Source organism: Setaria italica, chromosome VI (genome assembly GCF_000263155.2).
Source record: "Setaria italica strain Yugu1 chromosome VI, Setaria_italica_v2.0, whole genome shotgun sequence".
Classification (NCBI taxonomy): domain Eukaryota; kingdom Viridiplantae; phylum Streptophyta; class Magnoliopsida; order Poales; family Poaceae; genus Setaria; species Setaria italica.
In genome coordinates this window covers 23837237-23851167 of record NC_028455.1, presented here as the reverse complement: position 1 = coordinate 23851167, position 13931 = coordinate 23837237, and positions in this window count along the sequence as shown.

Below are 13931 nucleotides of genomic sequence, written 5' to 3'. Positions count from 1 at the left end.
ACTAAAGGGGGTTGAGCTGAGCACCGGTACTAAATGAGACTTCTCTAGCTGTCAAGCCATCTTCTAAGAGTCAATCTCCACCCTCTCAGGGCCATTTCTCTTACTGTCATTACTCGTTCATTACAAATTTCAAACAGATCATGGAATTTTTCTTTGAATGTTAGTTGTATGCCCACACCATATGTCTTGCCAAAAGTCAGTGCAATCACCTTTGCCTATTAGCATTCGTCTTCCCTTCAAATAATAATCTTTTATTTTCAATAGATCATTCCACACAGGGGAATTTGATGGTTTCCATTTTAACTGAGCAATACAGGGGAATTCCACACAGGTGTATCGTTCTATACACTATAGTTTTTATAGTACCATGCGAAGACCGTGCAATCAAGATATAGATTTGGTACTCGTGCAGTGGGTGCCAAGAACATCAGATAGATAATGAAGGTCGCCAAAGGCAATAAACCAAATCACCCCGACAATGTAGGCAATAGCAGCATCGAACAGTGAGAGCAGATGCAAGATTGCAATATTTTTAGTGGCACTCACACTACACTAATATCCCGCTACTAGTAAAGATTGCAATATTTTTAGTGGCACTTACGTGCCACGAAGTTTGAACAGATAGTATAATTCTCGATGCTTCTCATACCTATGCATCAGAAACATCTAACCAACTTGATAAGTGTGGGAAGTTCTTCTTGAGAGTTGAGACTGAAGTTGGAGCTAGGAGTATATATGAATGAGCGGCAGTTGATATATGTCTTTACTTTGTGGCCCTGACATGAATATATATGATGATCACTATTTTTCTGTCCTTTTTGTTTCTATGAGATCGGTGTGTCTAGAGGTAATCAAATTAAAGTACAATATTGAGTTCTAAATGTAGAGTCCAGCAACCTTTTACTTATAAAAAAGCACCCAAGCTTTCTGGCCCTGCCATGCCCAGTAACGTGGGATAGGTAACGGCCCCACGGCTCACATTACACGTAAGGCCTTGTTTGGATAGCGGAGTACGGGGGTGGAATGAAGGGGATTGAGTCAAAAAAATGAAGTAATTTTCCCTCCAATCCCTCCCATTCGACTCCAATACTCTTCCACGCCCAAACAAGCACCAAGTATGGCAGTAATGGTCGTTATAAGGCCTCGAGGACAGTACACGGCCCCGGCCAGAATATCGCCTATTACCTTTAACCAACTAAAGGTAACGTGTCACAACAAAGAACGTTACACTAAATACTTTGTAACGGCCTTTGACAATACCTGTCACATATGTGATTTATATTTGTAACAGGATAATTTTGTGGTTTTATTGATTTGTGCATCTTCAAACGTGGAAAGGTAAACATTTTTTTTATATGATTATCTATTGAAACCTTTTTGTAGGACATTCGCTAGTAGCCAATATACTAGCTTAATTGGGCTACATATTGTTGGGTTGGGGAAAAACTAATTTATTATTAAGAGACCATGCTGAGATGTTCCATATATAAATATATATATATTTGTAAATAATATATAATGGAATGATTAAGGATCACTAGTAGAGAATTGGCTTCCGATGCGCCCCCTTTTGTCCCGGTTTAAAGTTGGTCCGGGACAAAAGGGGTGCGCCACGGTAGGCAAAAATGGAGGGGAGAGTTAGTCTAGTCCTGGTTGCAACGGCTAGTTCTGGGACGTCGGTGGCGGCACCCTTTTGTCCCGGTTGGAGGCTTCAACTGGGATAAAAAGGTGGGACAAAAAGTTTAGTCCCGGTTGGAGGCTCCAACCGGGACTAAACTTTCAACCGGGACAAAAGGTGTTCCTTTTTGTCTCGGTTGGAGTTTTTAACCGGGATAAAAACTCATTCCCATTATATACCAAGACAGAGGCCTTTCTTCCTCCTCCAGCCCAAGCCAGTCCAGCACATAGACAGAGAGCTAAGCTTCACCTACTCTCCGGTGGTGCTGAAGCAAGGGAGGTACTGCCCGAAGTTTTTTCCCTCATTTTCGTGGGAATTTCACTCAGCCAACACAAGTGTTGTGAAGGTTTGATACTTCATCCTCGTGTTATGCTTTGATTTATGCTTTGGAGATGGAAAGATTAATTGATAGAATGTGATGAAGTAGAAAATGGAGAGGTATTTTGAGCTAGAATGTGAGGGAGATTGATGTGTCATATATAGTATGTATTCTTGCAGTGGTTTAAGAATGATGCTACCTTGTCTAGACGGTTTATCTTATCAAATTCAATAAGGTTTTTCAAATCCATACTTGTTGAACTTGCATACCGTGTTCATCTCTGCGAGGATGTTCTCCGCCGAGCAGCAACGTATGTCAAGAAGGAGGTTCGATTCTACGAGAAAGAGTGGATACGGACATCGTGACCGTGCCCCCTTTTCCGTAGAATCGAACCTCTTTCATGACGAAGTGCGGTGCCGCCCAGTTGAGGACATGCTCGCAAGATGATCACGGTGTTCAAGTTCAACAACTTATGCAGTGCTAAGGTAATAATTTTTGTACATAGATGGCTTCTGCTACTGAATACAGTTGCATGCCTAACTATTTTATTTGGACCAAGCACGGTGAAGAGGGGTTGGAATGGAAGATGGCGAGGAGGAGGAGTAAGATGAAAGCATTTCAGACTAGGTTGCAGGTCAAGAAGATACTACAATGGGCGAGGCTGATGAAGATGAGTTTGCAGAAAATAGCCCTACTGATGACCTTGGTCAGGTGATACGAGATGCACACAGAGATTGCGAAACTGAGGAGGAAGCAGTAAAGTTGCAGCGCATGATAGATGATCACCAAAAATTGTTGTACCCAGATTGCCAGCAGGGCCATAAAAAACTAGGTACGACACTAGAATTTGTGCAATGGAAGGCAAAAAATGCTGTGTCCGATAAGGCATTTCAGGGGATGTTGAACATTGTCAAGAAGATTTTTCCCGAGAATAATGAATTACCGTCCACAACATATGAATCTAAACAGATTATTTGCCCTCTCGGATTGGATATTCAGAAGATACACGCATGCCCTAATGACTGTATCCTCTATCGTGGTGATGAATACGAGAAATTGGATGCTTGTCCCGTCTGCGAAGCGCTGCGGTATAAGATCAGGCAAGATGATCCTGGTGATGTCGAGGGGCAGTCTCCCAAGAAGAGAGTTCCCACGAAGGTGATGTGGTATTTCCCTATAATACCATGCTTGAAGCGCTTGTTCAGGAATAAGGTGAATGCTAAGTTGATGCGATGGCACAAAGAAGAACATATGGAAGATGAGATGCTGAGACACCCCGCAGATGGGGCCCAGTGGAGATCAATTGATAGAGCATTCCCGGACTTTGAAAGTGAAGCAAGGAACATAAGGTTTGGTTTAAGTACTGATGGATTCAATCCATTCAGTGAGTTGAGTAGTGGCCATAGTACTTGGCTTATGACCCTATGTATGTTCAACCTTTCTCCTTGGCTGTGCATGAAGCGGTAGTTCATTATGATGCCGGTGCTTATCCAAGGCCCAAAAAAACCCGGCAACGACATTGACGTGTAACTAAGACCGTTAGTTGATGACCTTTTACAGCTCTGGAAGGAAGTAGGTGTACGTGTGTGGGATGGGGATAGATAAGAGATCTTTATTCTACGAGCATTGTTGTTCGTAACCATCAATGATTGGCCTGCACTGAGTAACCTTTCGGGATAGACAAATAAGGGATATCGGCCATGCACCCACTGTTTAGACGACACAGACAGCATGTATTTGAAGCACTGTAAGAAGGTCATCTATATGGGTCATCGTCAATTTCTCCCTGCTCACCACCAGCTGAGAAAGAGCGGGATGCATTTACAAGGGGCGCCAGACCATCGTAAAAAATCTTCACAGCGTAATGGAAAGCGTGTCTTCGAGATGATGAAGGATGTAAGTGTAGTCTTTGGAAAGGGTCATGGTAGCCAACCTGTTCCGAACAACGACAACAGACATGCACCCATGTGGAAGAAAAAGTCAATATTTTGGGAGCTACCTTATTGGAAAATCCTAGAGGTTCGCAACACAATAGACGTGATGCACCTGACGAAGAATCTTTGCGTGAACGTGCTAGGCTTCATGGGTGTTTATGGGACCTCGAAAGATACATTGGAAGCACGACAGGACCTGAAAGTCATGGGGCAATGAGATGACCTACATCCGGAAAAGAGAGATAATGGACAGCACTACTTACGTCCTGCCAGTTACACTCTCAGCAAGGAAGAGAAGGATAGCATGTTTGAATGCTTGAATAGTATGAAGGTCCCGTCTGGGTACTCCTCAAATATAAAGGGAATAAGAAATATGAAATAAAAAAAGTTTACAAATCTCAAGGCCCATGACTGCCACATGTTGATGACCCAGTTGCTTCCAGTTGCACTGAGGGGTGTTCTACCAGAAAATGTCCGGTTGCCGCTTGTAAAGCTATGCACATTTCTCAATGCTATTTCACAGAAGGCAATCGATCCATCCAAGCTATCAAAGCTACAGAACGATGTGGTGCAATGTCTTGTCAGTTTTGAGTTGTTATTTCCACCATCCTTTTTCAATATTATGACGCACTTACTAGTTGACTTAGTAAAAGAGATTGGTATTCTCGGACCTGTATACCTGCACAATATGTGGCTGTTTGAGAGGTTCATGGTAGTCCTAAAAAACTATGTTCTTAATCGTGCCCGTCCAGAAGGAAGCATCGCCAAGGGATATGGAACAGAGGAGGTGATCGAGTTTTATGTTGATTTTATTGATTTAATTGACTCGATTGGGGTTCCAACTTCACGCCACGAGGGGAGGCTCCAGGGAATGGGCACCCTTGGAAGGAAATCAAATTTCAGCAATGATACTGATTTGTTCGACAAGGCACACTACACTGTTCTACAACAGTCATCCTTTGTGTCTCCGTATATCGAGCAGCACAGACAGATGGTAGTTTCGAAAAACCTCTCCAAATTCGATGCTTGGCTTACACGTCATCACATGGAAACTTTTCCCTCCTGGTTGCACCAATAACTTATGGGTAACTTTGAGATTCACCCATAGCTCATTTGGTTAGCCAGGGGACCTGCTAGCACAATCATGAAATTCCAAGGCTATGAGATAAATGGTTATACATTTTACACGAGAGTCCAGGACCAGAAAAGCACGAACTAGAATAGTGGTGTCCGCATAGATGCTATAGATAGAAATAATAGCAAGGATTCGTATTATGGTTTCATACAGGAGATATGGGAACTCGAATACGGACCGCTGTACATCCCTTTATTTCTTTGCAATTGGGTGAAGCTAACTGCCGTAACCAAAGATCAGTACGGAATGACAATAGTAGATCTGAGCAAGACTGGATACAGTGATGACGCATTTGTACTTGCCAATGATGTGCATCAGGTGTTCTATGTGAAGGACATGTGTAGCAAACCAAAGAGAAATCCAGAAGAGACATGGGAGCCAAAGTGCCACATAGTTCTTCCAGGTAAAAGAAAAATCGTGGGAGTCGAGGATAAAACAGACCAATCAGATGATTATGATCAGTTTGATGGCATGCCTCCATTTGTAGTTGAAGTTAATCCAAGCATCCTGTTATCCAAAGAAGAGGCTCCGTACTTATGCCACGATCATGATCAAGGAACTTTCGTGAAGAAGAAATTTTACAACGTTGTATTGTAATGCGCTAAATTTACATGACCTTTGTGTAGTACTTGATACAATTTTTAATTTACCCTATGTATGATTTCATGTGTTCTTAAATTTATTAGGTGAAGATTTATTAGATAAACATGAACAATGTTAACCACATACATACATGAATTTTTTTGCGCGTTGAAATTATTTAATTGAATAATTTCTTGATCATAGCGATGCACTAAAATAAATATTTTAGAGGCTAAATGAATTGGTATAGAATTAATGACTAAATCACACTTATTGTCAATATACTCGCTAATTAAATATATTTTTGCATGTACAAAATATGTGAAGTTTTTTGTTTTTGCTTTCTGAAATGCAGTGAAAACATAAATAAAATCCTTTTCCAAAAAACAGGCGGGAGATGAAAGTGTGGGAAAAGGACCTTTTATCCCGGGTGCCAATTGAAACTGGGACAAAAGGCACCCCTTTTATCCCGGTTGACAACTGCAACCGGTATAAAAGCGTAGTTTTCGATTCCCGCCGGGGACGTACCCTTTTATCTCGGTTACAGTTAGCAACCGGGATAAAAGGGGGGGGGCCTTTTATCCCGGTTGGTGTTGGCACCCGGGATAAAAGGGTAGGTTTCTAGTCCCGCCAGGTGGACATACCCTTTTGTCCCAGGTCCCATCACCAACCGGGATAAAAGGGGGGGCCTTTTATCCTGGCTGTTAATGGGACCCGGGACAAAAGGGCCTTTAGTCCCGAGTGCCATTACGAACTGGGATAAAAGGGAGGGGGGATAAAAGGCACTGTAGCCTCTTCTACCCCCACGCCAGTTACACTTAGCCAAAATTTCGCCAAGATCCCACGCTCCTGCTCCGTCGCCGCTCGTCCGCCTTCCTCGCCGGCCGGTGTCGTCGTCGTACCCCATTGCCCCAGCCATCGTCGTCCCGCTGCCCGACCGCCTCGCCCACGCCCGGACCGCCTCCTCCTCCATCGCCCCGGCCCGCCTCGATCCTCCTCCGTCGCACCCCTCGACCTCGTCGCCACCGGCCGCCTCCATCGTGGGGCCTCGTTGCCGCCTCCGTCCTCGTCGCCGCCTCTGTCGCGCGCGCCGCTTCGTCGCCGGCCGCCTCCACCCGGCGTTTGCTTCGCTCTGTCCTCACCTCCGCCGTCCTGCCGCCCCGGCCACCTCGTCGCCCTGGCCACCGTCGACCGCGCCAGGTCTGCCAGCACTGGCGCCTGGAACGTACCGCTCTTGCTGACGCAAGCCCACCGGCTTGCGTCAGCAAGGGGCTTTTTTATTTTTTAGTTAGAAAATAAATAGAAATGAGTAGTAATTAGTTAGAAAATCAATAGATATTTGTATATGAGTTAGAAAATCAAATTAGTAGTAATTAGTAGTAATTAGTTAGTTCCGGGTTACGAAGGGCTCCGCCTAGGTTAGAAATTAATCGTTGCCACGGCCACCTCGCTTCGTCCCCGCCTCTGCCGTCCCGCTGCCCCGGCCGCCGCCATCCCGCCGCCCCCGCCACCTCGCTGCCCAACCTAGGCACCGTCGACCGCGCGAGGTCCGTCAACACTGGTGCCGGGAAGAATTAGTTATAAAATCAATAGATATTTGTATATTAGTTAGAAAATCAAATTAGTAGGAATTAGTAGTAATTAGTTGTAATTTGCTAGAAATTCCAATAAATATGTATAAATTAGTAGAAATTTTGTAGAAATTCGTACAAAGTACTACTAATTTGTTGAAATTTCTATAAACATTCCAGACTTTGTAGGATTCATGTTATTGTAAAATTAGTATGAATTATTAGTAATTTGCTAGAAATTCCAATAAATATGTATAATTTAGTAGAAATTTGGTAGAAATTTGTACAAAGTACTACTAATTTGTTGAAATTTCTATAAACACTTCGAACTTTGTGGGATTCATGTTATTTTATGATTTCATGTATATACCCTAATGTACATATAACTAAGGCGATTTCTATGACTCGGTAGTAGATCCAATCTACTATAGCACATATCTTGCGCTTGGCGTATGAACCTGGATTTTGTTTCGACCAATCATATTGATCTTCGCTCGCTGCAACTGGTATTACGTGTATCACTTAACTCCGATGGCGGAAATCCGACCGGTAGGAGTATGTCGTTACACAGCCATTGCAGCAAGAACACGAAACCAAGACATAGATCAAACTAAAAACTCGCATATCTCCATATGCACACATCCCGAATCTAAAACTAAACAGCTACGGCTCTGATACCACTGTTGGGGTACAAGGTAGGCTGCACTAGCGCAAATAAAAATTTTTCTACCGCGTAAACCAGGAAAACTGCCGTATAAGGATCACGGGATTACCACTCGACGTACTGATGCGGAAGATGTAGATTCGCGTCGATGCAGCGAAGTCGATCAGTGTAGTCGTACGTTGTCGCTCACGTCGACGTCCAACAGCTCCTCAGCAGCTCGTCCACGTGCAGCAAGATCGCCCTCGTGCCGCGGCTCGTCATCGGCTCGTCGTGGCTCGTCGGCGGCTCATCATGGCTCGTTGTGGCTCGTCGGTGGCTCGTCCAAGTGCTGCACGCACAACACCTCCAAGGTATCCACACGTGTAGGGAGCGTCGCAAGCCGGACTGCTAGGTTCACGAGTTCCAACAGGCGAGGGCGTGGGAGGCGCGGCAGATGTGTTTCGCCAAAAAGGTGTAAACCCTAGGGCGCCCCCACCCCTCTATTTATATAGGTTCCTAACGGGCCTCTGGGTCCGAGGCCCATTAGTACTTCTAAACCTAATCCAACTCAGATCACATCTGAATTGGGCTTCCAGCCCCTTAAGTGTGTGACCCTATGGGTTCGGATACGTATAGACATGGCCCGAGTACTCCTACTTGAGTCGGTAGCGGCCTCTAGCAAGACGTGCCAACTCCTATACGCACATGAAGATCATATCAGATGAACCTTCACAACATTATATACATGCACTTCCCTTTGCCTCATGATATTTGGTCTAGCTTAAAGCCGACCGCTCTTTCTCGATCCTATGATTCGGAATCCCTTTGTAGGTTAACTCTTAACCGTACGTAGCATGGCCATGCATTTTCAGATCCGATCACTCGAGGGGCCTAGAGATATCACTCTCAATCAGAGAGGGGAAAATCCCATCTTGATTGACCATGTCTCATAGCATGCTTCTTGACAAACTCGAAAGCTACCTTTATAACTACCCTGTTACGGCGTAGTGTTTGATAGCCCCTAAGTAAGTCGATGCACATCTTGACTACATGCGACAATCTTAGGTCTAAGGACAAAGCGTACATGTTGTGTAAAGAGAGAACTACTTCTCGTGTTGGGTCAGTCCTAGCACATGTCTCCACATGTGCCCACATTATTAGTTCAACATCTCCATGTCCATGACTCGTGAAACATAGTCATCAACTAATACATGTGCTAGTCTAATATTCATGTGTGTCCTCACATGAACTCCGACTAGGGACGACTTTAGAATAACCATACAAGTAAAGAGTTTCACATACAATTCACATAATTGCAAATCAATTCAAGTAGCCTTTAATGGATATTCAAGGAACATAGTATAAATCATGGCTACAAATGGAATATCATCATCTCTATGATTGCCTCTAGGGCATACCTCCAACAGTCTCCCACTTGCACTAGAGTCAATGTAGAAGGTACCTCATACCCACAGCTCTTACATGCGCATCATTCTTAGCCTGCGGGAGTGGTTTTGTCAACGGATCAGAAATGTTCAGATCGGTGTGTATTTTGCATATCTTGATCTCACCCCGGTTAACGAAGTCTCGAATGAGATGAAATCGCCGCATTACGTGTTTGTTCTTCTGGTGGTTCCTTAGCTCCTTTGCTTGCGCAATTGCCCCATTGTTATCACAGTAGAGATTCAATGGGCTGGACGCATTCGGGAACACACCAAGCTCAATGAGGAAATTCCTTATCCAAACACCCTCCTTCGCGGCTTCCGAAGTCGCGATGTACTCGGCTTCTGTCATAGAATCGACCACCGTCTCCTACTTGGAACTCTTTCAACTAACAGCACCACCATTTAGCGTGAACACAAATCCTGATTGTGACTTTGGATCATCTCTGTCGGTTTGGAAACTAGCATCGGTGTAACCTGTTACAACAAGATCCTCCTCACCTCCATAGACGAGGAACATATCTTTAGTCCTTCTCAAGTACTTAAGAATGTTTTTCACCGCTGTCCAGTGACTCTCACCTGGATCAGACTGGTGTCTGCTTGTCATACTTAGCGCATATGAAACATCTGGACGAGTACTTATCATTACATACATGATAGATCCAATAGCCGAGGCATATGGCACTCTACTCATGCGATCCCGCTCATCAGCAGTCGAAGGACACTGAGTCTTGCTGAGATGTATGCCATGTGACATAGGCAAGAACCCTTTCTTTGCCTCTTCCATGCTGAACCACTTCAACACTTTGTCAATGTAAGTATCTTGGCTTAATCCTATAAGCCTTCTTGATCTATCTCTATAGATCTTAATGCCTAGAATATATGCCGCTTCCCCTAAGTCCTTCATCGAGAAACTATTTTTCAGTGAAGTCTTTACGAACTCAAGCATATGAATGTTATTTCCAATCAGCAATATGTCATCCACATATAAGATTAGAAATACTACAGAGCTCCCACTAACCTTCTTGTAAACACAAGACTCTTCTTCGTTCTTGGTGAAGTCAAACCCTTTGACTACTTCATCAAAACGAATGTTCCAACTCCTAGATGCTTGCTTCAATCCATAAATGGATCTCTGAAGCTTGCATACCTTTCCAGCATTTTTTGGATCGACAAAACTCTCGGGCTGTATCATATACACGTCCTCAGCTAGGTTTCCATTCAGGAAAGCTGTCTTGACATCCATTTGCCATATCTCATAATTGAAATATGCAGCTATAGCTAAAATAATCCGAATGGACTTAAGCATCACTACGGGCGAGAAGGTCTCTTCGTAGTCAACTCCTTGAACTTGTTGAAAACCTTTTGCGACAAGTCATGCTTTATAGATGTGAACATTTCTATCCATGTTCTTTTTCTTCTTATAGATCCACTTGCACTCTATGGCTTTAACACCATTAGGCGGGTCAACCAAGTTCCAAACTTGATTGTCTCCCATGGACTGTATTTTGGATTGCATGGCACTCTGCCATTTTTCAGAGTCTGGATCCATCATTGCTTCTGCATATATCGCAGACTCATCATTGTCCAACAATAATATTTCCCGCATTTCGCGGAGCCTTGCTGACCTTCGTGGTTGTGGCGGTGCCATGGGTATCTCAACTTGTTCTGCTACGTTAGCATCACTCATTGATTCTTGCCCAATCAGCTCATCTTAAACTTCTTCAAGATGCACTGTCTTTCCACTCTTTTCTCCTTTGAGAAACTCCTTCTCTAGGAAAACCCCGTTCCGAGCGACAAACTCTTTGCCCTCTGGCCGGTTGTAGAAATAATATCCCAAAGTTTCCTTTGGATATCCCACAAAAATGCACTTATACGACTTGGGTGTGATGTTGTCCGACTGAAGTCGCTTGACAAACACTTCACATCCCAAATCTTTAGAAAAGACAAACTGAGAACTTTTCCAGTCCACATCTCATATAGTGTCTTAACTTTGAATTTTGATGGTACCCTATTAAGTGTGAAAGCTGCTGTTTCTAGAGCGTATCCCCAAAATGACAACGGTATATCCGACTGGCTCATCATTGATTGAACCATGTCTAACAAGGTTCGATTATGTCGCTCGGATACACTGTTTCTCTGAGGTGTTCCAGGCAGCGTAAGTTGTGGAACAATTCCGCAACTCTTTAGATGATTGCTAAACTTGTGGCTCAAATACTCACCTCCACGATCAGATCGTAAGGCCTTAATTTTCTTGCCACGCTGATTTTCAACTTCATTCTGAAATTCCTTGAACTTTTCAAAGGTTTCAGACTTGTGCCTCATCAAGTAGACATAGCCATATCTACTAAAATCATCAGTGAAAGTTATGAAGTATTGGAATCCTCCTTTAGCTGTCGTGCTCATTGGTACGCATACATCGCTATGTACGAGTTCCAACAAGTCTACTGCTCTCTCAGGAAATCCTGCGAAAGACATCTTGGTCATCTTGCCTAGCAAGCAAGCCTCACATGTCTCGTATGATTCAAAATCAAACAAAGTTAGAAGTCCATTAGAATGGAGCTTCTTCATGCGTTTTTCACTTATATGACCCAAACGACAATGCCACAAGTGGTAGGACTCAAATCATTAGGTCGAGGCCTTTTAGCACTTACGTTACAGACAGGTGAACCATCAAGATTTAAAACAAACAATCCATTCACAATGGGTGCAAAAGCCATAAACATATCATTCTTAGAGGTCACACAACCATTGTTTTCACTCGCAAATGAATAACCATCCTTCATCAGGCGTGAAGGAGACAAAATGTTTCAACTCAAATTAGGAACGAAATAACAATTATTCAACTCCATAATAAATCCTAACGGGAGGTGGAGTTGCATCATCCCGACGGTCAACGCAGCAACTCTTGCATTATTGCCCACGCGGAAATCAACTTCTCCTCTTTCCACGCTTCTACTTATTATCATTCCCTTCATCGAATTGCAAATATGAGCAACCGATCCGGTATCAAATACCCAAGAATTAATAATTCTATCAATGAGAAATATGTTGTCTATAACATTAATAACAAGCGTACTTGAGGTGGAAGTACTCTTACTTCCGCCATTCTTCAACGAAGCTAGGTACTGCTTGCAATTTCTCTTCCAGTGACCAAGTTCATGACAGTAAAAGCACTCTTTGTCTGGAGCAGGTCTAGGTCCAGCTTTAACCTTGGGCGCTGGCTTTGGCTTGGACGTTCCAACCTTGCCATTCTTCTTCCAAGAATTGTCCTTCTTCTTAAAGCTAGGCTTATTCTGTATAGCCATCACATGGCTGCTACTAGCGCTTTTCTTGATGTCATCCTCTGCTATTTTAAGCATGCCACACAGCTCATTCAGACCCTTCTCCGTCCCATGCATATGGTAGTTCGAGATGAAATTCCCATAGCTAGGCGAAAGAGACGAAAGAATGAAATCAGTGGCCAAATCTTGGCCTAGTGGGAAGCCAAGCTTCTCCAACCGTTGAGTGTAACCAACCATCTTGATTACGTGTGGTCCTACTGCTGCGCCTTCTGCTAGCTTGCTCTCAACAAAGGCCTTAGATACATTGAACCTTTCAGTCCTGGCCTGTGTTTGGACCATGTCTCTAAGCGCCACGATCATATCGTGCGCCTCATGGTTTGTTTCAAACTGCATCTGCAGCTTGGGTTCCATGCAAGCAAGCATAAGGCAGCTTACTTCGAGGTTAGCATCACATGCTTTCTTGTAAGCATTCTTAGCAGCAGCAGGTGCATCATCAGCAGGTTCTTCTGGTAGTGGGTTGTCTAGAATATCTTCCTTTTTCTCATCCCTGAGAACAATTCTCAAGTTACGAATCCAATCTGAGTAGTTTGTTCCATTCAACTTGTCCTTCTCAAGGACCGAACGCAAAGCAAACGGTGTAGTGCTGCTAGGTGCCATTTAATCTACAACAAAAGTAATGCAAAATACACTAAGACAAACATATCCATGATAGAGAAAATTATATTAAACTATTTTAACAGAATCTACTCCCACTAAAAGCAATATCCCTCTATTGATACTTAGTGATTGAAGATCCACAACTAACAAGTCTACTAGTGAGCTTTAGCATCACCGCTAGCAAATAAGGTAGATCGGTAAGCAACTTCTTGCTAATCATATCACATATGACTCCTGTTATTGGGTGACATCTCCATGTCTCGGCGCCCAACCTTTATGCCCCAAGGTCCTTAACCGTTAAGATAACCTTGTTAAGCAAACCAACCCTTATGCGTGTAAGTGTCCGACACAAACCCGTCTAGTCAAGGAAAACTAGTGGCACCCTAATTTCATAGACCCACCACTAATTGTACAAGACATGGGATGGTGCAAGTTTCAGTTGGGAGGGAATACTAACTTAAACTTTGTGAGGGATCATTCTACTTCTAACATCACAGCATGCAGAAAGTAAAACATAAGCAGAATAGCATTCACACAGTTGTGACACAGTATGGCCCGTTTTCTTATGGTGATCTCCATTTCCACAGAACCTGTTCACCATGGTGATCTCCATCTCCATGTTCCATGTGCACCATCCTCCTGGTGATGAGTCCTCCAAGAACTAGAACATGCTATTACGCCTAATA